Source organism: Hypomesus transpacificus, chromosome 3, assembly GCF_021917145.1.
Source record: "Hypomesus transpacificus isolate Combined female chromosome 3, fHypTra1, whole genome shotgun sequence".
Taxonomy (NCBI): Eukaryota; Metazoa; Chordata; class Actinopteri; order Osmeriformes; family Osmeridae; genus Hypomesus; species Hypomesus transpacificus.
This window is the reverse complement of record NC_061062.1, coordinates 10,333,770-10,357,961: the sequence shown is the minus strand read 5'-3', so window position 1 is coordinate 10,357,961 and position 24,192 is coordinate 10,333,770.

The following is a 24,192-nucleotide window of genomic DNA, read 5'->3' as shown; positions in this document are numbered from 1 at the left end:
ACAAGTTAAGAAAAACAGATCTGAACATTCCAGCGGACCTGCGGGGAGAGCAGAGGATGCTGGGTAATGGACAGCCTGGGGGGGGGGGGCAGCCTGGGATGCCCAACAATGCCTCTCGGTGATGATGATGGTTATCATCATCATCATCATCATCACAGCCATTAAGATCAATCATGAAGGATGAACACATAAACCAATCTTCAACTACTCTGCCAATGGTTGCCACATAAAGTTGGGCAAATCAGTTCAATGCAGGAACCAGCTTTATGCAACAGAGGGAGTCATCACAAATGAATCAAGCACAGTTTGTTTGACCTGGGCATTCTTGTGCCCACATCCAGACTAAAACTGCAGCAACATCTGTGAACAGTCAGTCGCTTGGGGAACCAAAGCCTGTTTAAGCAATCTCCTGCTCATGGGTTATATACACCACTGACCATTGCTGGTCTCCAAAATATAATCACATTTTGAGCAATATTGAATGGATAAACCAAACATATTATGTAACAAACATATGTATATAGGTTACTGTTGTTCATAGCAATACAAACATTCATATTGAGATTTAGATCCTAAAGGGTTATTTCTCATTAACAAACCTCCTCATAGACCAATGATATCTCATTTGGAACACTTGGACCATCACATCTACCATGACGTATAGCATAGGGAGAGACAGAGGGCCAAATCGTCAAATGGCGAAGTGGCATAGATGAACGTCATATCGATATCACACCAACATAACAGAATTGTATTTCTAGTAGTTACAAACTCGCCCAAAAGTGTGAGGGCAAGAGTCGAGCCGACGGCAAAAAGAAAATGGAAACGCAAAAAGGTCAGGGGTCATGCGCTTCATAGATAGAAAAAAAAGGTTTAGGAATAATAACATAAATAGCTGGGGAGGGCGTCTGTGCGGTTTGCCTGTCTGGGGGCTGCGTCTGGGCCCAGGCTGCCTGTTACAGCGCGAGGTGTTAACCAAGTGAGAAACGCGGCGCCTGATAGGACGGCTGGCTCGCCTCCACGTCCTCCCACCCCGCACTTCCTCATCTGATGTGTCATAGAAAGCGGCAGGCTGGCCAGACAGGGTCACTGGGGAGCGCAGATGCCACTCCGGCTTCCAGCGTGTGTGCGCTGTTAACATGATCAGTGTCAAACAGTGTGGGTATATTTAAGCCATGTTTTTTGTGTGTGGGTGTCATAACTATCCAAGGGTGTGAGTGTGTGCTTGAATTTGTCGGCGTGCTTGTGTGTGTGTGAGGGTGAGTGAGCAATCTTAATCTCATGATGTGCATAGATTACGTTTGCATAGGGTGCAAGTGCATAGGGTTACCACTGGGTTCAGTATGGCGCTGATCTCAACTCAAAGCATGTGTCGTGTGCTCCGAGGACGTAACGCGACTTCTTGGAGGGTGCCGACCTCACTGCTTTCAAGCACTGTGAACTACACTCTAACCCCCACCCCCTCCTGCCCCCTCACCACCTCCCCCTCACCACCTCTCCGTTTGTTCTTCTTTGTCACTGGACACCAGTCCACACCAAGGGCACTGCAGCAATGGGATCCATGCCCCTGTGCCCCTCCCTTCCAACCCCCCCCACCCCACGCACCCCCACCCGGCAGAACCCGGAGCCCAGACATTTATTCAGGGGCACATCTGATCGATAAGGAGAGGCAGAGATATGCCATTACAGGTGAGGCCAGCCATGCCATCCTAGCCCTTCCTCGCTGCAGCACTGTCTGTAGGCAGCTGGGCCCTGCACATTCAGCAATATCCGCTTATGTTGGGAAGGCGGTAAATGGAGAGGACGTCTTTGTTGTTCGAGCGTTCAGTGTTCCACAGGGACGATTTGGATTGGTTAGGATAGCAAATGAAGGGCTGGTGCTTCAGCAAATGTTGTAATACACGAAAAGTGTACTTTAACTAAAGACTAACCCGAATCAGAATCAGGATGGTGTTTTAATCGGCATGAAAGTTTGCACAGAAAATGAATTTGCTTTGGCAGGAAGGTGCATACATTAAGCATCTAGGAATCTTAATTTTTTTTATATGAGATCTAACTATACTAAACGTACATAGACTAACAATACTTAGAATTAAAATAAAATATACAATAAAATAGTTAAATGTTGCCATAATTTACAATTAAAAAAAAGATATACAAATATGACAAAAAATACAAATGGTACAAAAGATACAAATGGTGTACTCTAGTGCAAATTACAATGTGTTTAAAGACATTAAAGTCATTTAAAGTCAGTGTGAACCCTTGGCCTTGTTGAAGAGGCCAACAGCGGATGGGAAGATGGGAACACATTTGAGGTTTGATAAAACAACAGGAATTTATGTTTTCTTTAAATCCAGTATAATCAAGATAAAGAAATAAAACAAAATCAAAACTGCTTCTCTCTCTGGGTCAGCTAAGTTGTTGTATCTCCTCGGCCCACTCACTCACCGCTCACTGTCATGGTGCTATGCCTCGGCAAATCAAAACAGCATCTCTCAGTTCCATCTTCCTTTCCATCTTTCCTCCCAGGAAAGCAGAGCCACACAGACTGTAGGAGCTTTTCAAACGTACCCATGTCCTTTCAAGTTGGACTTGTCATAATAACAGTAATGGCGGCTGACGTGGGAGTAAGTAGTTAACGCCTTTAAGGCAAATAATGGCTCTTAATGCCAGCCCTAATGGGCAAAAAATAGATTCCCTTTTTTCCTCTAGCAAAGGGGACCGTTTAAGAGCACTCGTTCAGACACCCCCAAAGAGATCCAGCTTGGCTGAATGACTGGCTGGGTGGCATTAATGGTATATTCTTTGCTAACTGCCACTGGTCCTATCTTGAGAAAGGCTAGAGAAAAACAGGGCGGTTTTCTGTTTGTTGTGCATCGCGGCGGACGTTAGCTAGAGAGGTTCGTTGGGTTGTCCATGGGACAACAGAGTACATTTGTAGAGCTAGCTCTTGCATGTTTTGACCTCAATTTGGTAAATGTAGCCTATGTTAACAAGAAAATACATAGACCTACAGATGGACATTTTGATATCCAAATCCTTTAAACGTGCCTCTCAAAGTCGACACTTTAAGTCAAATGGTCTTATTCTTCCCTTCTCTCCACTAGTATTCATGCAAACTTTGCACCATCTATTCTCCCTACAGTAGCTAGTCTCCTTCTCTCTGTTCGGGCTGAGCCTGCTTGCCTGCCCGCCTCTTTCTCCTCCGTCTTGCCCTTGAAAGGATGGTCACAGAGGACATCTGGCAGACGAGGTCATCTTTCAGGGGCTAGTGGCTGGAACTTGAACTTCTAACATTCTTTAGTAGCAGGAGACCCCCTCAGGGAGGCTCATATCAAAGAGGGTTCTTTTTTCTCTTCCTCTTTTTTTCCCCTCTTCTTCTTAGTGGATCTCTTGCCTCTCCCCTGCATTCTGAGGAAGGGACAGGGAAGAGCAGACCTGGGCCACTTGGCCTTGTTCTGATTTATAAGGGAGTGTTGCGTCAGTGTGCGGGGATGTGGACATGTAAATAACTCTAAATGTCAAACCTTATTATTATTCAGAAGACCACTCTCACACCAGCATGACATACTGCAACCTGTTTGTCTACCTAGTTGAGAGTCTTCACATAACATGTACATTTTTTTTATAGAACAATACAATTATATTTGGGACTGGTGTTAAACAGTTGGGAGTTGTTGGAATCAAACGCATCACCTTCCTCCCTTTGCTGTGGCTACCCTAGAGTCGTAATAGGAGTGAACAATACACTTTCAGTTTTGTATATATCTCTACCTGTGACTCCCCTGCCAAACCCATATTTTCCAAATATATGGAGATGGAAATGGAAAAGAAAGCAACACACAAAATAATGTGGTTTCACACACTTGTGGACAAAGCTTTTATTAAGTGAGATGAAATCAATAACTTGTCAATTTAACCGAGTTGGTGATGACACAGTTAAATGTGTTTGCCATACCATAAACTCATTTGTTTTTTTTATTTTTTATTCCATGTACCTGTTTTGTTCTATGTACCGGTAACCTTGGTGCTTCATACTGAACTGTGTGTTCTGCTGCCAGCACATTCACACACAAACAGAAATACAAGTCATCAACCTCATGGCCTTATGCTCAGAAGGAAAGCTTTCAAGAGAAAACGTCAACTCTAGTGTGCCTATTCATTGCAGCATGCTAGTGCCATCCTTCAGCGATTTGAGAGGGCCAAGACCCATGGAAGGATACAGACCTTCACATATTGATGCATTGACTCTCATTTTGAAAACAGTTTCTAATAGAAACTTATTTTACTTGGGAGGGCATAACAAAATTGGGTTGAAATAATAACTGGAATAATAAAAAAAAAGGTTCTGACTTTGGCTAAGCAATGTTGTCATATTGCTCATAACAACCACCACAATTAGTTGTTCATTAATATTTAAGTATACCACTAACATTCCTGTGTGTTTTAACATTTCATTTGATAACTTATTTTGATAAATTAAAAAATATATAAATGAACGTATTGCTGGAAATAGCCACCATAATGAAATATGGAACGTACAGGATGGTCACTGTGGGGGTAAGAGGGTTAACTCATATGCTACAGTACATTCAGCCCTATCAGGTTCTTCATTTTTAGAACAAGGTATGATGTCTTTCTTGCAAAATATATAACCAATGAGCTTCAGACTTGCTAAAATGTGAAGCATTTATAATAGCAAGGCCAATATGCTTCACACTCGTTTCTAATTAATCACATAAATGGAACTTTCCATTATCTAACTATCATGACCTTATTAATATACCATTCTTGTATCCACATTCTCCTTAAATGATCAGAATTTAGTTTGGCTTTGTTCGTCTAGGCCTTGCTCAAAGCTTCAATGTATGAGCTCAAAATTAGCTTCTTGAGTTGTTAAGTGGAAGTTTGTAAATGTGTAATAATCATAATAAAGATTGAGAAGTTTGAATAGGAAAAGTAACATTATTGCTGTGGCTTATATTTTTATTTCATAAAATTGCACAAGGTACAGTACTTGTACACAGGTCTAGCAATGTGAGAGCCCTTCAAAAATGGTGCTGTTGGTCAATAAGATCTTTGTGAAAAACACCATAATGATTCTGGTACTGTATTCTCTATATTAAGTACTGTACTGTTTTCATAGCGCATTCATATTTAGAGGTTGCTCTTCAGTCTATTCTTTATCAGTGGTGTCAAAGGCTCATAGCCAAGTGGAGGAAGTCTTCTAAAACCACTGACACTTCTCCTCACCATACACCTCATCCCACAGTGAGTGGCCCTGGCACAGCACATTATCATGCCCAGGGTTGGCAGTTGGCACCGGCAAAACTTTCGGCAGCTGCTGTGCCTGCCACTCTCCCTGGGGAGTCGACACACGGCCTGTCTTTCTCCCGCCCGCCCGCCCGCCATCGCCAACGACGAGGAGTAAATAACAAGCCCTAAGAAAAGAGGCCGCCGGCTCTCATCACTGTGGTGTCAAACATACGCTGTCAGCCTCCTCTCTGGTCGCCCAACCATCACAAGGTAACCTGAGAAGGAAAAACGGTGACGTGTCACTGTCTATTGGTGTCATTAAGTTGTCATGTGAGTGGATTTCACTGACTATAGTAATAATAATGAATTTATTTAGCAGACTTTTAAAAATCCAAAACAAAGTGCGAGGAGAATCTGAACCAGGCATGGCTTGATCTGGAGTCAAATGCTCTACCACTGGGCCACACCCATCCACAAGGTTTTGGATGATGCTTCACCATCGTGTCATGGATTATTTTATGAAGTGGTTGTCGGAGAATAACCCATTCAAGTGTTTCTGAGAAGTGTTCAAGTGTACCTTTATTCCTCTTCTCCAAAATGTCTTTAACATTTTCAGTTTTTTTTCTTCCAATAATTAATGCTATTGTCATAGCTGGCAACTCTAATCATCCAGCTGGACCTGTTACATTTCGTTCCGTCTTCATGCCATTTACAACACAGTTTCACAACACTTTAAAATAAAGGTAGTCTGTGCCAGTATCATTCATACTGTCAATCTGAATCTCACAATGATGTATATGCTACTCATTTTACAGAGATCACTGTGAAGTATCGCATAGATATCCAGTACATAGACTCAAGGATTTTAAATGAAATGAGACCTGTTTGTTGACAAACTCTGCGAGGCTCCCTCTCTGGGCTACGGAGACATGAAGAGTAGGTCACCTGACGCCCTCCTATTGAACAGTATTAGCACATAGTGGCATAAACACACCCTCTCATTCTGAAGTGACTATCAGCTTCAGATCAGCTTCCCTTTCCAGCCTGTCAACATTTACATTTTTAAATCTGAATTTTTCATATAGATCCTTTCGTATTCTAATTTTAATATCAATGTTATTTCCCATGACACCTTTTGTTTTATTATACATTATGAATTTCTCTCTCTCTTTTTCTTTACCCCCCCTCCAACCCCCTACCTTCCCTCTAATCCCTGTGCCCACAATGTGCTTATGAGCTGAAATATTTTATCAGGTGGAAGCCTCAGTCAAACTTATCATTTTAATCTCATTTCAATAAAAAAAATAATCTCTCTTCCTTGCGGTTTGACAGCAGCTAATGGTTTTTCGTTATCGTAAAGGGAACTTTGAGGACTGAGACTGCCAAAAAAATGCAAAACGTGTCGTATGTTTTTCTTCCTCTTTCCATCTAATTCATAAAACATGCACTAGGAGTACCACAAACAGATACCTTATGAGGCTGGAGAAAAAAATGCATGGTCTATTAAGCTCAATGTTGTTTGTTTTTACAAAAATATACTGCAATTTCTTTTTTTACTGGTTTAAATCTAGTAAAAGTATTCAAAGTACTTATTGATTGTTACTTAAAATATATGTTTTTTGTAGATCTCTCACTGAAGACCATTTTGTGCCCAAGTACTGCCAGTACTTGGGCAGTCCCCCTACGTCATCCCAGACAGCCAGCCTACAAGGTGCTTCATGATTAGACTGGTGAATGAGAGAAATAGACCTGAGGGAGATCTCACAATAGAAAAGGGATATCAATGTGATGAACAGAATGGAAGTTATTTGTTATACTGCTCGCAACAATTGTTATCAATTGCTATCTTTGTACACAAATTAAATATGACTAAATAGCTTTTGCTGTGTAATGCTTGAGGGTTTAACAGACTGAAACACAACCTTTAGCCTTGCTGATTTACATTCACTTTCTAATGCCTCAAAGCTGTATTATACTGCATTAAAACTGTGATAGTTCTGCTGATGGTGTGTGCCTCCTAGACGTATTCATCATTAGTTGGTTCTGGCCCGTTCACTTCATGAATGCTGAATTCATCTGGTCTGGATAGACACCCCTGACGTGCAACTCAAACATTGTCCCAGTCTATGCCTCCGCCATGTATTTACAGTAATGGCATGTGAATCATTTACATGTTCATGATGGTGTCAATGCGCATTATCATCGTTGGGCCATTGAGATGTGCCTTAGTCTACAAAGAAAACACTTTTAATAAATGGCGAAATGACTTGCACTTTTGGCAGAAGTTGGATTCAGAACACTCAAACGCCTTGTCAGGCCACAAGCAGCCAATACAAAAAAGATGTTCTGAGCCACACATCTTGATCGTATCCGTCTAATTGTTTCTCCTTTTTTGTTATTTTCTTCCCATTTTCACATGGCAAAACAATGACATTTTAACGAGGAGCCCGAAAAAAGAATTCAATTTTTAATTCAGCTCTCCTCAGAGTTCCTCGCGAGTCCTTTAGCCCTGCTATCCATCTCTTGGCTTAACCCAAACAGAGACAGACACCCAAAGACGAGACCCCCATCTTTTTTTCTGTTGGTCTCTCCTTCCTCTCTTTTTTTGACTATGTGTTTTCTGTTTATTATTAGCTGACTCGGTGCTTCATCATCCAGTGAAAATTCATATCTGCTGAACATAAGGGAGAAGAACAGTAGGGAATCAATCTTTTGTGCTTGGACAGATAAACACAAGACACAATCAGGGAGGGGTGGTGGGGAACAGAGAGAGGGAAGAGAGGAGAGGAGAGGAGAGGAGAGAAGAGGGCCTCATCCCGTCCGTGATGGATAGCAGGAGTAAAAGTGTCAGGATGGTATTATGTAAATTAAGGAGGCATCCGAGCATTGCCTTGATGATTATGGGGAGATGTGAATGATGTTTGTGCTCCCCAGGCGCCCAGAAGCCCTTGTTATTTTTCTTCCCTCCAACCACCCCTGGGGTGCATTTCGCCTGACCCCCCGGACTCAGAGAGAGAGAGAGAGAGAGAGAGAGAGAGAGAGAGAGAGAGAGAGAGAGAGAGAGAGAGAGAGAGAGAGAGGATAGGACAGTCTCCCACCCCTTCCCCCCTAGGGGAGTGCCTACACGCCTCCTCCCCCTCACCCCTACCCCCAAAATTCTGAAAAGACATCTGTTTCATTTACTAAACAAATTATCTGCCAGGGATTCTTCACACCTAATAGGCAGGGGTTGGCCAGAGAGGAGAGATGTGAAGGAGAAAGCGGAGATTTGGTTGAGAGGAGGTTTCAGTCCTCCCCCCCCTTCTCCCTTTGGCCTTATCTGCCTTCTCCCTGCCTCTCGTCCTCATCCTAACTGGCCAGCAATGTTTGTCCACTGGAATCTCGTAATTTTTAGAAGGGCAGCGTATATGACAAGTAGGAGATTCAGTTGAGTACTTTTTATTATTAACTTATTTATTTTGTTGTCCTTCTTTCTCCTCCTCTTTCTCTTTCTCCTCCTCCTTATCTTACTCCTGACTAGCCAGCCAGGTTTGTTCAGCTCTAGGTTGGGCCCTGGGGGGTGGGGGCTGCCCAGTGAATGTTCCATGAGCATGTTTAAATCAGGCCCTGTGTCTGGGAACTCAGCGTTGTGTCTGAGCAGGGAGAGGGTGATGTCTGGTTCAGAGAGGCCATTACCATAAGTACCATTACTGTCAGAAAGCATGAGATCAGTATCATAGAAATATACTACTGCAGCCACCGCCGGAACTACTGTGGTTGACTTTGCCTATCATTGTGACTGTCCAACTTGACAAAGTCTCGCAGACTATGAGCTATGATTAGTAAAACCAACCAAATCATGTGCAATGATAATATACTTGATGTGTAAAATGAGGAAAGATTACTCATAGACTAAGAAATAACCTACCAAACTTCATGTTTAAGAATGTAATATCCGATTAGTTAATCAACTTTAAATGATAAAACCCTATAAGGGGTCGAAGTCACCTTGTTTTCTGCTAAACCGTCTACTTCAGTTTTCTATAGCCATAAATCTCCTATCTTTGTTTTTCAACAAACAGTTTGTTGGCGAGAAAGGCCCAACACTCCCCCTTTAAATGGATTGTAAATTTATGAGGTACCGAATTTATGTTGTGATTTTTAACATTATGCCACATAAATGCTCTGTTGGTTAATAGAAACCAAATGTTCATGTGGCTTTGTGTCGTATTGTTGCTGTGAAGACCCTACTCAGGCGTTGCTGAGGATGTATACTGTGTGTGTGTGTTTGTATGTGTGCGTACATATGTGTGTGTCTTAATTCACATGCACTGTACATCTAGCGTGTGTTTGGAAGCAAGGGCCATGTGTGCATGTGTGTGTGTCAGTTAACTGCAAATCATCACCTACTCTTCTTTCTAAACTGTCCCCCTCTCCACTTCTCTCCCTATTTTTGGGGTTGTTTGACCCCCCCCTCCCTCCCAGCCTCACTCTCTCTCTCTCTCTCTCTCTTTCCCCCTCATCCCTCTATTCATCCCTCCATTTCCCATTTTTCAGTACTGTTAGAGACTGGAGCTGATGCTGCTACAGGCTGTGAAAAATGTGTGTACAGGGCCTTGCCTGTGGACCCTAAGATTTATGAAAGGAAGAGGAGCAGCCAAGATAACTTGAAGAGACAGCAGTGCAAGAGGCCAGAGTAGAGCAGAGTTGTCCTGAACCTCTGAGAGGAAGAGGGAGAGATCATGGAGGGAATGAGAGAGTAGGTGGGAGAAGATGGGAAAGAAAGACCGAAAGTGGGCAGAAAGGGCTGAGGGATGGAAAATGTGAGAGGATTTATATACATGTCAAAGGGAGAGGGAAAGAGAAACAAGAGTAAAGCAACGCAGAGAAAATGAGAGAGGCGAATTAATGTGAATTCCTTTAACGGAGGAGTCAGTGAATAAGAAAGCCTAATAGGATTAGCAGTCTCACAAAAGGTGACGAGCGCATGCTGCATGTCTTGTGTTTGGCTTTCGGAACAGAAGAATTACAAAGCACTGTTTACGGAATGCCGACACACGTACACAATCAAACACCACCGCGAGCACACAAGCCATGTGTCTGGCGAACACGCCGACAAGCACTTATGAGGAGGTTGTTTGTAAACTTTCCGTGCATTCTTCAAGGAGTCCACATTTCAACAGCTACAGCACATGTTGGCTTCCCTACATAATAGAACAGATTATTTTTCATTTTTTTACAACTGTTGACAACAGTGTTGTCAGTGTGTAGAGACAGTGTGTCTGTCTTGATCATCTGTATTCCCTTAAGATTCAGATTCAACTTCGAATACAGTTTGCTTTAGGAAACTGGTGATATTTTTAGTTCATTGCCATTGCGTTGTACAGAGCAGTTCAAGTGTGGAACATCAAAATGTACAATGTGGTGTTGTTTATATTTAACTTTTTGCTATTTTAATACATAGACATAGATCTTACACCTGATCTCAGTTTCATTGTACATGCAGTAGGCCTACTGTAAGAGCTGATGGCATTGTACAGCTGGTTTAGGGCTCTGTCTGGACACATAAGAATCCATTAGAATGTCTTGTCTCCAGTTTAGGTCAGTTAAGTAAAGTGAGTATGTTTTATCTTCCCACTCTTGCATCCCCAAAAAATCTTATTTAGTCAAATCTGATGTGTGACACCTGACTGTAGCCAGACAGAAGCCATTATGTTTCCATCTTTAGCGATCCACAGTTGATAGGCAGCTGGAGCATGTGCTCTCTCTCTTCATTTCTTTGTAAAAAGATCCTTTGTGATGTCACCAGTGTAGTTATTGTGGATATGCAAAAAGGGAAGGGAGGGGGTGCACACAGTGGAATACTAGATCCAACGATAGGGGGGCCGGGGGGGGGGGGGGGGATAGTACAGTGTGTGAGAGAGAGACCGATACGGTGAGCCAGAGAAAGAGAGAGAGAGAGTCCGGTCACATCTAGGACTCTAATAACCCTTTCTCCATAACCCAACTCTGCCCTTCCGTGTTAACATACTGTGAACCGAGCACAAGTGACAAAATCAATCCATCACAGGCGGCTGCCGTCGACACAAAGAGGGACAGAGGAGCTAACAGAAATTGATGACATCCCTGCTCGAATTTTACACCGTTTCGGCCACGCTGGCGATTGAAACAGACAGAGATTTATAGTCCAGCCGGAGACTGCTGCTCCCCTTGATTGCCTACCCCCTCCCCCCTTTCCAATGCCGGCCCCTTTTTTTGCATATTTATTCCCAAACTCATCAGGGTCTCTCCGACACATTAGAGTGACAATCTTATTTCACCTATGGTGTGGCGAGAGAGCAAACATGGGGAGAATTTGCATTCTGTGTACCTCAGAGACAAGAGCCACTCACCGGCCTCCTCTTCAGGTTTCCACAAGACAGGATTTCCACTTGATATTCACTGGCCGATTACAACATTATCGCAGGGTTCTTACTCACTCTTTGTGAATGGGATGTTTACTTTATGTTTTGTTTGTCTGGGTGGCATTGTCTCTTGTGGGGAATAATTCAAACAGCCATGTAACGTTTCCGATCATTATGTATTTGACTGGTGTCGGGAAATGCTTTTCTGCCGTGATGACGGTTGGGCTGCATCCCGATTGTTTGTGAATGTTACTGCTTTGTTTGTGCCCATTCAAAGAAGACAAACCTCTTTCTTCCAGATCATTATTGCATTTGCCCAATGTTTTTGTCTTCGCAATATTCCGTACATAATTTTATCTATTTATCTGTGTGTGACTTGTGGGACCGTCTCCTCAGGCTTGGGGGCCTGAGCGAGACAGGGAGCTGCCTTCAGTCATGCCTTGAAGGTTTTACGAGTACTTATGGAAAATATAAATTTCTGCTGCACTGTGAGTCGAAACAAATGCTACCCATCACCGGTGTACGGAGAAACGGCCGCGACCGTTAGCGTGACAGGAAATTTATTATAATAATTCAAATGAGATGAATAACTTTCATCGTGAACACCATGCGTCCGGTGAGAACACTATTCGTTTGGGAGTTGCAACTCTGGGTAGCTATTACAATACAGAATGTGAATTTTGACATCAGGCACACATTTTGCCAAATGTCTGTGTTTACATGTAAATGGTTCACTACACTCTCAATGACAATTGTTGTTCGGTGGAGGAGGCCCCTAATATAAATGATTGTTCTTGCATATGAAGGCCATACCATTTTTTTACATCATAAAATATAGAGAGGTAAATGGCTGTTATTCACTCATTGTGACTGATATGTGAGACACTAGAATGATTCATTAGGATAGACTACAACTACAGGGACATCCATTTTTGATTTGATGGGATCATTTAGAATCAATCATCTTGTCATCATGCTTGAGGTTCCAGAACACAAGAAGGTCAGCTACAGGGATGATGAAAGTACATATTGGTCACAGTGTGAAATTAAATGCCAGAATCTACTAATAAGATAGTAACTATCCTTTATCATTCTTGTAAGTACATATTGCTTTTTTCAGAATGTTTAATTCAAGCAGTGTCACTGTAAACACAAACATGTTGACGTCATTATACTGAAAGCAGGATACTCATTGCAAATAAATGTGACATTGTATATAAATGAGATACTCCAAGGGCAAATTCAGGTAAAAGAAAGAGCATGCAAAAAGTTTGATGAGTTTCTTTACTTGTTAAAAAATTCTATGAAGACTTCCAAAAGTTAAAATTGTTCCTTTTAGAAAGATTTTTATTTCAAACCGAGATTCAGAATTTACTACATGAGTAAATTAGAAATATATTTTTTCATAAAGCAGCTATTATTCATTTTTTGAAACATCTTAAGACAAGATTTGTTGTAATTCCAAAGGTTCCGTTACGAGGGCTTGAACCTTTCACTAGGAATCTCTGGCATGCAATGGAAAACTTGACATGTTCAATGCTTGCATAATAATGTCTTTATTAAAGTTTTCTACTGTTGCCAACAAATCGAGTGTGAAATGAATGTGGGTGTGTGGCAACTGAAAACCCAGTTGAAGGGTTGAAAAGATCACACTGTGTGTCTGTCTATGTGTCTTAACACACGCAAGTGTGTATTCTCTCGTGAGTGTGTGTGTTTGTGTGTGTGTGTGTGTGAGGACCTATCATTCCTCCACCCTCATGGAGCAGCAACAACAGACTAACAACTCAAAGGAGGAGGCCGCTGATTAGGTAGGTGGTAATATTTACATCTCCTTGACAACCCCCGGTGTAGCAATAGTCTCGTTGTTCTTCTGTGCCTCTGTCATGGGATTTCCCTCTTTCTGACAGGATAGACAGAGGTGGGGAAGGGAATGGTGTAAACTCACCACATACTCCATTACCAGAGGAGAATAGAGGGATTGACTTTGCACAGTTTCGCTCGCCCAGAAGACAATTAGGTTGTGGTTTGTGATCTGAGCACTGGGGGCCAATGTTGGGCGGTGTGCCCTGCTTCCCCTTTCCTCCCCCAAACACACACACAAACACGCCCCCTCGATCCAGGCTTGATCACCCTGAGGACCCCTCACACACACACTGTGAAGCACAGGCACACAACTAAACCCTGTCATACACTCACACTCACTCAAAAACACACACCACACACACTCAGAGACACACACACTCATAAAGGAGGGCCAGTCAAACACCCAGGCCCCCCGTCACAAGCATCTGCATCGCGTTCAATTTGTCAGTGGCCCGTCTTTGCACCACCATTGGTTGTTGCCGGGCAACCTGTCTGTCTCACAGACTATTTCCCATGATAAATTAGCTGGCTGTTACTATGCCAACAGAATTTGTTACTTAATTAAACTGATTCAGATCGGAATTGGCTGGAGGGGAGAAAAAGTGTGCCATCCTCTCTCTCTCTCTCTCTCTCTCTCTCTCTCTCTCTCTCTCTCTCTCTCTCTCTCTCTCTCTCTCTCTCTCTCTCTCTCTCTCTCTCTCTCTCTCTCTCTTTATCTCTCTCTATCTCTCTCTCTCTCTCTCTCACACAAACGCACACACACACACACGGCGGCCAAGGGAGCAAGAGAGAATGACCAAAGGGAGATGAGAGATGAGAAAGGAAGAGAGTGAGAGAGCCCTCTGTGGAATGACTGTTATTAGATGGGCAGAGATATTGAAATGGTTGGGCAGCTTTGTAGAGCACGCAGACGAAGGCAACAATAAGACAGAGTGTGGGGGGGGATTAGATGCTTGATGCTGGGTCTGGAGAAAGCTTATTTTCCTCAAAACGTTTTCAAAGAACAAATGTTTTTTCCCCCTCTTCTTGTCCTTCTCCCGTGTATATTCAAATGAGCAGAGGGGCTGGCGGTGTCAGAGGCATGTTCTGATACACTGGTCATGTGATGGCCAATGTTCTGTTACTCCCAAGGGAAGGACACTCTACAAAGGTAGCATTAGCAATCTGTTCCAGAGGAACACATGTCCTCTGCTTATGTAACGGAACAAGAGGCCTCAGAGAGAGAGAGAAGGAGAGAGAGAGAGAGATAGTGAGAGAGACAGAGAGGGGGGAGAGGGGTCAAATGAGAGTCATAATTCTTACTTCCGATGAAAAACCTTTGATCAGTATCTGATTCAAAAGCAATTTCACAAATATCATAGCCTAACCAGCATCAGACCATGCTTTTTCAACGGCAGAAAAAAAAATCTGTGTGTAAATTTACCCTTCCAAGTGGTCTAGGCAATTGCATTGTGTACCGTTGCATACATCGGTGCACTAGGCTTTGACCACTAAGCGAAAACGAAAGAGAGAGAGAGAGAGCGAAAAAGAGAGGGGGAGAGAGGAGGAGGAGTGGCAGAGCAATTTGGGAGTCGGTGGCGGACCAAAGGGAGGAAGGGGAGCATGTAATCTCCTTAATTTGGAGCATCACACCTCTGGCGCACCCCCAGTATCAGATTCTGGGCTCTCTCTTCTCCCAGGTCTACCTTTACTGGCCGGCCTTATTTCCATAACATCCTGACAAAACCATTTTGTCCTGCCTGATTGGGCCTATTTGCATCGGACACCTCTTCTGCATATAGATTGATGGGTTTAATCAGCGAATCAGGGAGAGCGCTCAGACATCAATCAATGTCACTGCTGTCTTTCTCTCTGGCTCCCCCCACCCCCTTTTTCTCTCGTTCTCTTGCTTACTTTAGTACTCTCTCTCTCCCCCTCCCTCTCCCTCTCTTGCTCTACCCTTCGCTCCCTACCTCGTGAAAGGAACCGGCCCCTCTGATTTTCTGCTTAGATTCATCAGAGAAAAACGGCCGAGGCCTGAGTGACGTGGCGGAGAACTGAGAAGAAACAATTTGAGAGGAGAGAAGATAACTCACCAGTCGCTCGCCGTGTCATTCCGTGTCTCTTTCTTTTCTCTCTCACTCCACCGATCTTAGCTAGGCCCAGCCCAGAGGCTATCAGTAGCTAGCCTGGCATCAAAGACCTAGTTACCCTCTGCAGCAACTGATTAGCTTGGATTAAACTTGTTATACATTTTGATTCTAGCTGGAGCACTGGAATTTCTCCCAGCACAGGCTAACAACCCAATACTAACCTGAGCTAAACATAAATTGATAAATATAGATACAGTGTGTATGTTTACATACACATTATAAAATAGTTCTACCAAGTGGCTGGTCGAATTAATGTTATTCTTATTTTTTTTCATTTGGTACTGCGAGGGGAGGAAGTGTGTCTAAAGAGGAGATGTGTGTCCGGGTACTGGTTTGCTTTGTCCTTTTAGAGATTGTTCATTACATGAGGGCAGAGAAATTAAGCAGATTTTACAGACTTCTGAACTCATGTCTTTACAGATTTAAGTGTTTATAATCATAAACACACATTATTTAATCTCAGTGTGCCCAGAGATGGATAAACACTTGGTTTAGTTGATCTGAGAGCAACATTTTTATCTTTTAATTCACGAGAAACTGCTGACCTTTCTTTTATTTTGGAAATAGTTGGCTTTCATCTTCCATCCCATATCTGAAACCACAACAATAACACAACCTTGTCACAGTTTGATTCCTGAACCTGGACACTAGGAAAACAAATAGAAAATAAACATTTAAATATTGTATGCGGCTTATGTTTGTCAACATGCTAATGATGTACTGTAGATTCCACAGTAAGTGCAAAGCAGCCATATACATATCCATACAGGTACTCAATTGTCAATAATTGTCAATGAAAATGCTGAGATACAGCAAGGCAGGTCAAAGCTATCAGGACCTATGCATGTCTACAATGTACACTGTCCCTATCTACATCAAGACTCTATTAAAACAATCCTATTCAACCTTGTTGGTGGATGGTCTAGGTTCTCCCCACCCAAACAGTCTGGGCCTGTCCTACCGACCCCCCCCATAACCTCCCTGAGTCTCTGTCCTTTCAACCGATTAATCAAACCTGTTCTCTCGGCTATAATTGGGTGACAATCACCCATTCTCTGTGTACCTGAATGGTAGATAGAGAAAGAGGGAGGCTCCACTAAATCTCCCTATGCCCCTTAACGCCAACACCCCGCCACCCCACCTCTGTGATGACCCTGCATCCCCTATCTGTCCCTCGTGTGTGAGGGGCGAGACAGTGCTATGCAGGGGGGGGGTGATGTCGGGTCATCTAAGGACACACATATATCTATACACACACGCGCGCGCACACACAACTCAACCCCTTCCTGCATATGTGCTATCTGTCCGTGTATATGCAGCAGCCGACATGTGTAGGGGACCGTAAGGAGCGGCAGACCTCTGTCTGGAGGTCTGTCTAGTGGTGTGGGGGTGGACCATTACGAGGCGCAGACGCTGCATACAGACCCTCTAACAATGAGGTACCTGTGAGCGGGCTGACCCTGGGTCGCCGTGCAGTGTGCAGTGCTGCAACACTGCACTCGAAATCTCCTCAGATGTTCACTGTGTGACGGGCATGACAGCCAAAAGCAATCCTCTATTCAGTGCGGCTGTTTTATTAAATTTTTTCATTGCTGTGTTGAAAAATCTTAATGAAAACAATTGAATCAAGTGCAAAATGGAAATACTTCTGAAAACTTCATCAATATATGAAAAGGCTTCATGGGTGCTGTGATTGAAGGCTGCAGACTGTCCATTCCAGCTATGCCCCCTACCAGGCAACATCAGGGCTGCCTCATATGACAAAGCGTCGCCCTTCATTTCTGCAGCCATTGTGAGGGACTACAAATAATGTCTGACCTTTTCCAGGTGTTGGTCACAGCAGTATGCAGACATGAAACGTATAAACGCACACGTGCACACACACATGTTGCACACACACACACCCACACACATACATGCATCCCCAAGCACACACACATGCACAAACGCACACACATACCCTACTACCAGGATGCCACTTGTGTGATTTTGATGTGATCACTTCAACGAGCCTTTGAGGGACCTAGGACATGCTTTTGCCACAGCACGTACCATAGAGAGTGCATTTACAGTATGGAGTGGGGTACATGGTTTTTTAAATACGTTGTTTTGTGTAAACGTGGTTTTCCTGACACTTCCTGACTGCAACTCAGAATAATTGCCTGTGTAAGTACAAAACCATTCTTTATTTGCCACATTCATGTTTTCAAACTAATTCCTCTGGAACTGTTTTGGCACAGTGAGTTTTGTTAGTTTCTTGCTCAGCATCCTCCCTTCCTTCTCCAGCCCAGGCTTTCCACAAGTATCATGTCATGTCAAGGCTATCAAATTGAGAGTATTACACTGAGGGATGGAGGGTAAGAGAGGAGGGGGCCGAGGGGGGCATTTGTGAGCAACAGAATTTGTCACTCATGCGTCTGAGATCCATGAATGATAGAGCTTTGCAAATGGATGCCGTTCTCTCATCCTTGTAACCCTTCCTCCTCTTCCTCTCCTCTGAAGGCCTTGGCCTAAATAATACAGGGAAAACACTTTTTCTTCAAAAATATAAATGGCTTAATCTTTCATGGGCCATCTCCACACAATGTCAGGGTGAAACCTAACCGGGGTTCACTGTTGTGTACTGCCCTGCACACGCAGCTTGCCAATTAGAGCATAAACTGACTGTCGTACTGTAAATATTTAAATCCACGTTACACATTGTAGTGTACGCGCTGGCGCACTAACCAACAGACCCGACCTCGCGGTGACCGCACACTGTGGAGGGGCCGTGGCCTCTCGTTGTGCACGGCCCACCATCGTGCGAGGCTAAGCCATGGAGGTGGGGAACTGCAGCTTCAGTGGCAGGCTCAGTGGCACACTATAGCAAGTTCATCAGCAGCAAAAAAAAGCAAAACAAAACCTCATGTGCGTTAAACGCACCATGTGCAAGGCTTTTTGTACTTCTGGTTAAATTAGCAGGACACGTGGAGAGTTGACGTCACACAAGGTCTGTCGGAAGTCGTTATCCGTCATCAGTGTGTCGTACTCTTAACTTTACAAATATTTGTTTTCTAAATTCAGAATCTTCCTATATTCCCCTAAATATGAGAATGTGGCATTTTCGTCTCTTTTTTGTCTTTGACAATATCAGATCCCTTGTTCATTAAATGATTCAAGATCACTCAAAAGACATGTAGGATGGAGAGGTATGAGCAAATCATTGGGGAATGATGGTCTTTGTAGTCTTAGAGAGAGCAGGACTACATAATACTCCTTGTAGTCATAGAGAGAGCAGGACTACATAATAATCCCTGTAGTTTTAGAGAGAGCAGGACTACATAAGAGTCCCCTCCAGCTGTACCCAGAATGGCTTTCAACATGCAGGTCCATCCTTGATAGGCGTCTCAGATTGCCTGATGAAATATCCATCTAGTATCCCTAAAAGAGAGGCCTTTGCAAATGTATCTTCAAGCTAGGTTTGCATATTTAGGACTGCTGCACTTACTGTAAGAAAATGAACCTTTCTCTATTGACTGTTTCGGAGGTTGGTGTCTTAATTTTAAATCCATTTAACACGGCCTACTCTGTGAAAAGGAGCCTGTTCTTATTTAGAGGTATGAATAAGTTACAGGGCACTTTGTTTCCAGAAAAGGGGAAAGTTATATAAAACTTCAACAAAAGCCTGGGTATGTTTGAAAATGTGCCATATTTAAAGTCCCTTCGGTATTCAGTAATGCCTCCAACAAAAAGCCAGGACTTGCTTGAATTATTGAATGTTTATTTGCAAAGCACTTTTGGCGAGCCAACTGCTCCTCTCATCTCACACTTATGCCCTTGTTGCATAACGTGGTTTTCCACTGCTCTGTATAAGTGTATGTGTGGAGTGATTGTGTGTTGGTGTAAGTAGGTGTGTGTGGTTGCCTGGGCTGTACCATTTAGGTTGATGACTATCAATGCAGTTGGTTAACGTCCTCTTTGTGGTATCAGATGTGAAAGTGGTTTCTTGTTTTTGAGGAGGGGGGAGAAGCAGTGATCAGGGTTGCTGAGTGGGTGGATCTAAGGTTAGCCTGGAGGTGTGAAATTTGATGATCAAGGCAAAAGCAAGCCAATGACAATGTTTCTAAATGTCAGTTGGAGGAGACAAATGCATGTGAAGATTCAGTTGAAGGAGTTAGCCAGACCACAAAGATCTCTATGAGAAAGTCTTCTAATAAAGAAAGCACGGCTTAAGCTTTTAAAAGGTCAGAGTAATGAACAGGAAATGCTTTCTGTTGGTGCTGAGGTGAAATGTTTCCATCTCAAGTCTCGTTATCTGAATTCAAGCATGTCAATGACTTCCACTTCTGCGTTGCCACAATGATAAGTTTTTTGCTTAGATTTTCAAACATTTATTATGGACACAACATAAAACTACAGATGTGCTCTCACATTTGAAAAAGAACGTCTCACAAAACAATGTTAGTCCATGAATTGTCTCTCGTTCTCATTCTCAGAGTCCCTCAGTTTGACCTAGGTCTGTGGGTGTTGGCTGTTGTAGTCAACGGTCATCTGTGGTTAGGGTTGCTGGGCAGTGGTTAGAAAAGCTCACTGTAACTTGACAGCTCGTGAACTCTTTACGACGGGAACTAAAGCACTGTTTTCACATGGCTTCTTATTGTGGTTTTTTCAGCCTGCGAGTGCAACCCTGGCCAAAACAGATTGTATCATGACGCCACTGACAGACACAGTGCCTGACCTTTATTGAAACTGCTTACAAAACATTTGCCACCGAAGTCTGTGAGGGCCTCGTGTCCACTTCATTGGATTTAAACGCACTGTAAGATATTGACTTGACTCCACAGCTTTGTTCTTTGCCTGGACAGCTCACAGGCCACTGTACCTGAGCACTGCTGTAAATGAATCTTTTTTGTTTTAAAATTGTTTCAAGGCTTCACAGTTTGGCAGTATCTAGCCTCAAGGAGTTATAGGAAAACTAATAGGAAAGAAAAATGTAACAGAGAGAAAAGAGCGGAACTCATAAACAAAACAAGTAAGTTGCCCTAACTATAATGACGTGACCACGACCAACCTCTCCATGTGTTAATGAAAACGTGATGGAAGCTGTTTTACCTTGTTACATGGTTTCACTGGCACATATATATATATAGATGGTGTTAATTTGCCTCCGATTTCTCGTAATGTTATTAGCTCACTCAACAGGTGTGGTGTGCCGGAACAGCCACACCTCCCACCCCTCCTGACCTCCCATTCGCCCTTCCCTGTGGTAGAGGTCTCACCTAACCTGCACCGTGTGCTATCTGTGTCGCTGGCACCGGTGACAGTGTGACTTCTTTTTTTGACACCATGTGTTAGGTAGCAGTTTGTACACATGCGCCTCATTTGCGGGCAGTGTCAGGTTTCCTGAGGAAAGGGCAAGGGGCATACACTTGTTAGTGGCTGAATCAGTTGAAGTGTGAGTCTTTGAGTCTTGGTTTTACCAGATGGATGCAAAGGAAGATCAAGTTAAACCACCTTCTGGCAACACACAGTGAAGATAGTAAACATATCCTTAAAAGAGAGTGACATGTCTTATTAAAAACAGATGGAAATTATGTGGAAAATACAGACAACCATCACTGGTAGCGAGGCTGGTGTACTTTTCTTTTGTGCCAAGAAGCTAACAAGTAGGCGATCACAGTGGCTCGATTTGTCAATTGCTCGTATGAAAAATCCATATGATTATTAAATCAAGATGTCCTTATGGTCATTGATAATATATGAAACATCTTTGTTGGAGATTCACCCCTATTCCTCACCAGTGACTATAATAAAGACAGGAGTAGATTCAAATTTGTCAACTTCATGGATTCAGCGTTTCATTGCAACCCAGGCAGATTTATGAGTAGGTCAGACAGTAAAAGAAGGCCACAACTTCAACCAGACTGAGACCACACAGAAAGGCTGTGTCACAAAATGGCTGACATAACGGTGAAGTCAGTCACCGATCCAGTGCTTCTCATGATTAAATGACTATGGGCAGGAGATGAAGAAAAGCAAAAGATAGGCAGAGTAAGAGAGAAAGAAAGACAAAAGGAACTTGGCCAAGGAACTGAAAAGTTTTGGATACCAAAAGACAGTGTCGCACACATGTCCCAGAGAGAGCGTCACTATATCAACTGCTGAATATTTCAGCCCAGTCTCCATGTCAAGTGAAGCAACCTTCACAGACTCCCCAACGTTCAGTGTTAATGAATATTAAGGACATTTTCCTGAGGGTGAATGGCCACTTTATTTATTCCCTTTGTTGTATAAAAAAAGTTGTGTATATTTCTCTCAATCTCTCCCTCTAATATAATTGAAAGTTTTTCTGCTTGCAGAAACTGGGAGAGCTGGATCCGCCCAGCATCACCTCAGAATATGCAAAGAACTGATGAGTCGAGAGAAAGAGGAACTCAGTCGCAGATCAGGGCACAGTGAAAATAGAAAGATTTAATAAATTCCACAACAAACAGCAGACCAGTACAAACACAGCGGGCAGGCTAAAAAGCCAGGGACAGTCAAGAGATCAAAACCGAAAAGAGAATTTAAAAAATCAGGGTCGAAAAACAGGCAGGATTCTGAACAGGAATGTAATGCAGGTAAACACTGTGCAGGCTCAGGGGACTGACAGGGAACAAAGGAACACACAGGGTATACAGTCAGTTCTGAAAGCACAGAGATGAACATTATGATGCTAATGGGTCTCAATTAAGATGTGTGGTCAAAGGCTGATCTAAGGCTGAGTTACCAAAATTAACAAAGGAAACAAACAATGACAAGACAATCCAAAGTTACTCTTTCTCAGTTTAAAAACACACAAACTAAATTGTAAACAAAGATAAGTGAATTACAGTCAGTGAAGGAAAATACAAACAAACAAAAACACTGTGTTAAAAACAAACAGGCCTTTCACACACACACTTGCACACACACACACACACACAGTCCTACAGCATACACACCCACCTACAGTATACATACACACACATACACAGCTGCAGGCAGAACAGATTAGTTTATCAATGTCAGACTTCAATGGCGCTCGCCATCTGATATGGTATGGTTTTAATAAATGATGGACGAGCAGCCAAGATGTATAGATCTGTTTAGTCTGAGTTTCTTCATACAATACACAGCACTGTGTGCAGTCTGAGAGATCACCCTATTGATACTACAGGCTAAATATTTAAAACATGCAGTTATATTCTAATATCTATTTAATTACAATAAAATACACTTATGTAATTTCTTGGTAAATGTTGATTGTTTATAGTGACTGAGTTTGCAGCTCTTTGAATGGTCACGGCTTGCAAGTTATCTTAAAGACGTCAATGTAATTCATTAGTAATAAAAAGGTACATTTGCTCAGGCAAGAGTCTGCATTTGCTGAAAGCATTATAACAAATATATTGCATACAGTACACACACAAATACATTACAAATGTGTGTATTTTTTATGGCTACATGTTGCTTAACACTTCATAATGAAAGTGTTTTGAAATTGATATGGAACAGCGAGAAAGGAGGGACAGAACAATAATAATTATAATTATAATTAATAATTATAATAATAATATAATATTAATTAATAATTAAATTAATAATAATTTAAATAATTAATTAATTAATAATAATAATCTGTAATTCTGTAAATGTAATAGTATAACATTTGTGCGGAAATGTTCTCGATTATACTGCAGCATACAACCTGATATATTCTTCTCGTAGGACTTAACTGACCGGACTTTACTAGCACCGTCATTTTAAGTTTGTACTTTAGTCTATTGTTTGGAGAAAGCTTATTTAGAATAGCCTTAATCAATCTTTTATGAAATAAAACAGCCTGAAACATTTTCTTTTAGCAGTACAAAATTAAGCCGGGCTGATTTCCGTTTTCTCTCCAGTCCTTAACCGTGTCTTTTATACATTGTGTCCATGAAAACAGTTCTATTTCGCCCCTCAAATGCTGTGTAATTCTTATTGAGGCTGAGGCCTGGGAGCCTGATAAATTTAATTTCTTATACATAAATCTCCACAATAGAAAAAGGAAATTAAAGTTGCCATTACTGTCTGGGGTATTATCGCATCCTCACTTAACCTGCCATTCAGGGAGAATGAAATATTTATATCCCCCCCCACCCCCCGGCACCACTCACACTGTACCTCCAACTTCATACCAGGTCTATTCTCTAACACCTCCCCCCACCAGCACCAGCACCCAGAATGAGATGAGTGAGACAGAGAAAAGGTGCCCCCGCCTCAAACGGCAGCTCCATCCACATTTCTCAGACTGAGAAACTGAGAGACATCAGCATTTGACATTTGTCCACAGACGTTCTGCAGTGTAAAGAACATAAAATGAGGCCAGGTAAACTAAGACCTAGATACTTCTGAATGTAATGTAATACTAAACAGTCTGCCTCTGCACAATTAGCCTATGTCAAAATAAATTAGGGAAAATGGGTAAACTAATTACTAATGTAACCATGCACACACCTACACACAACTGTATCTCCTACTGAGTCCCACACCATAATCACAGTCCTAAATTGTCC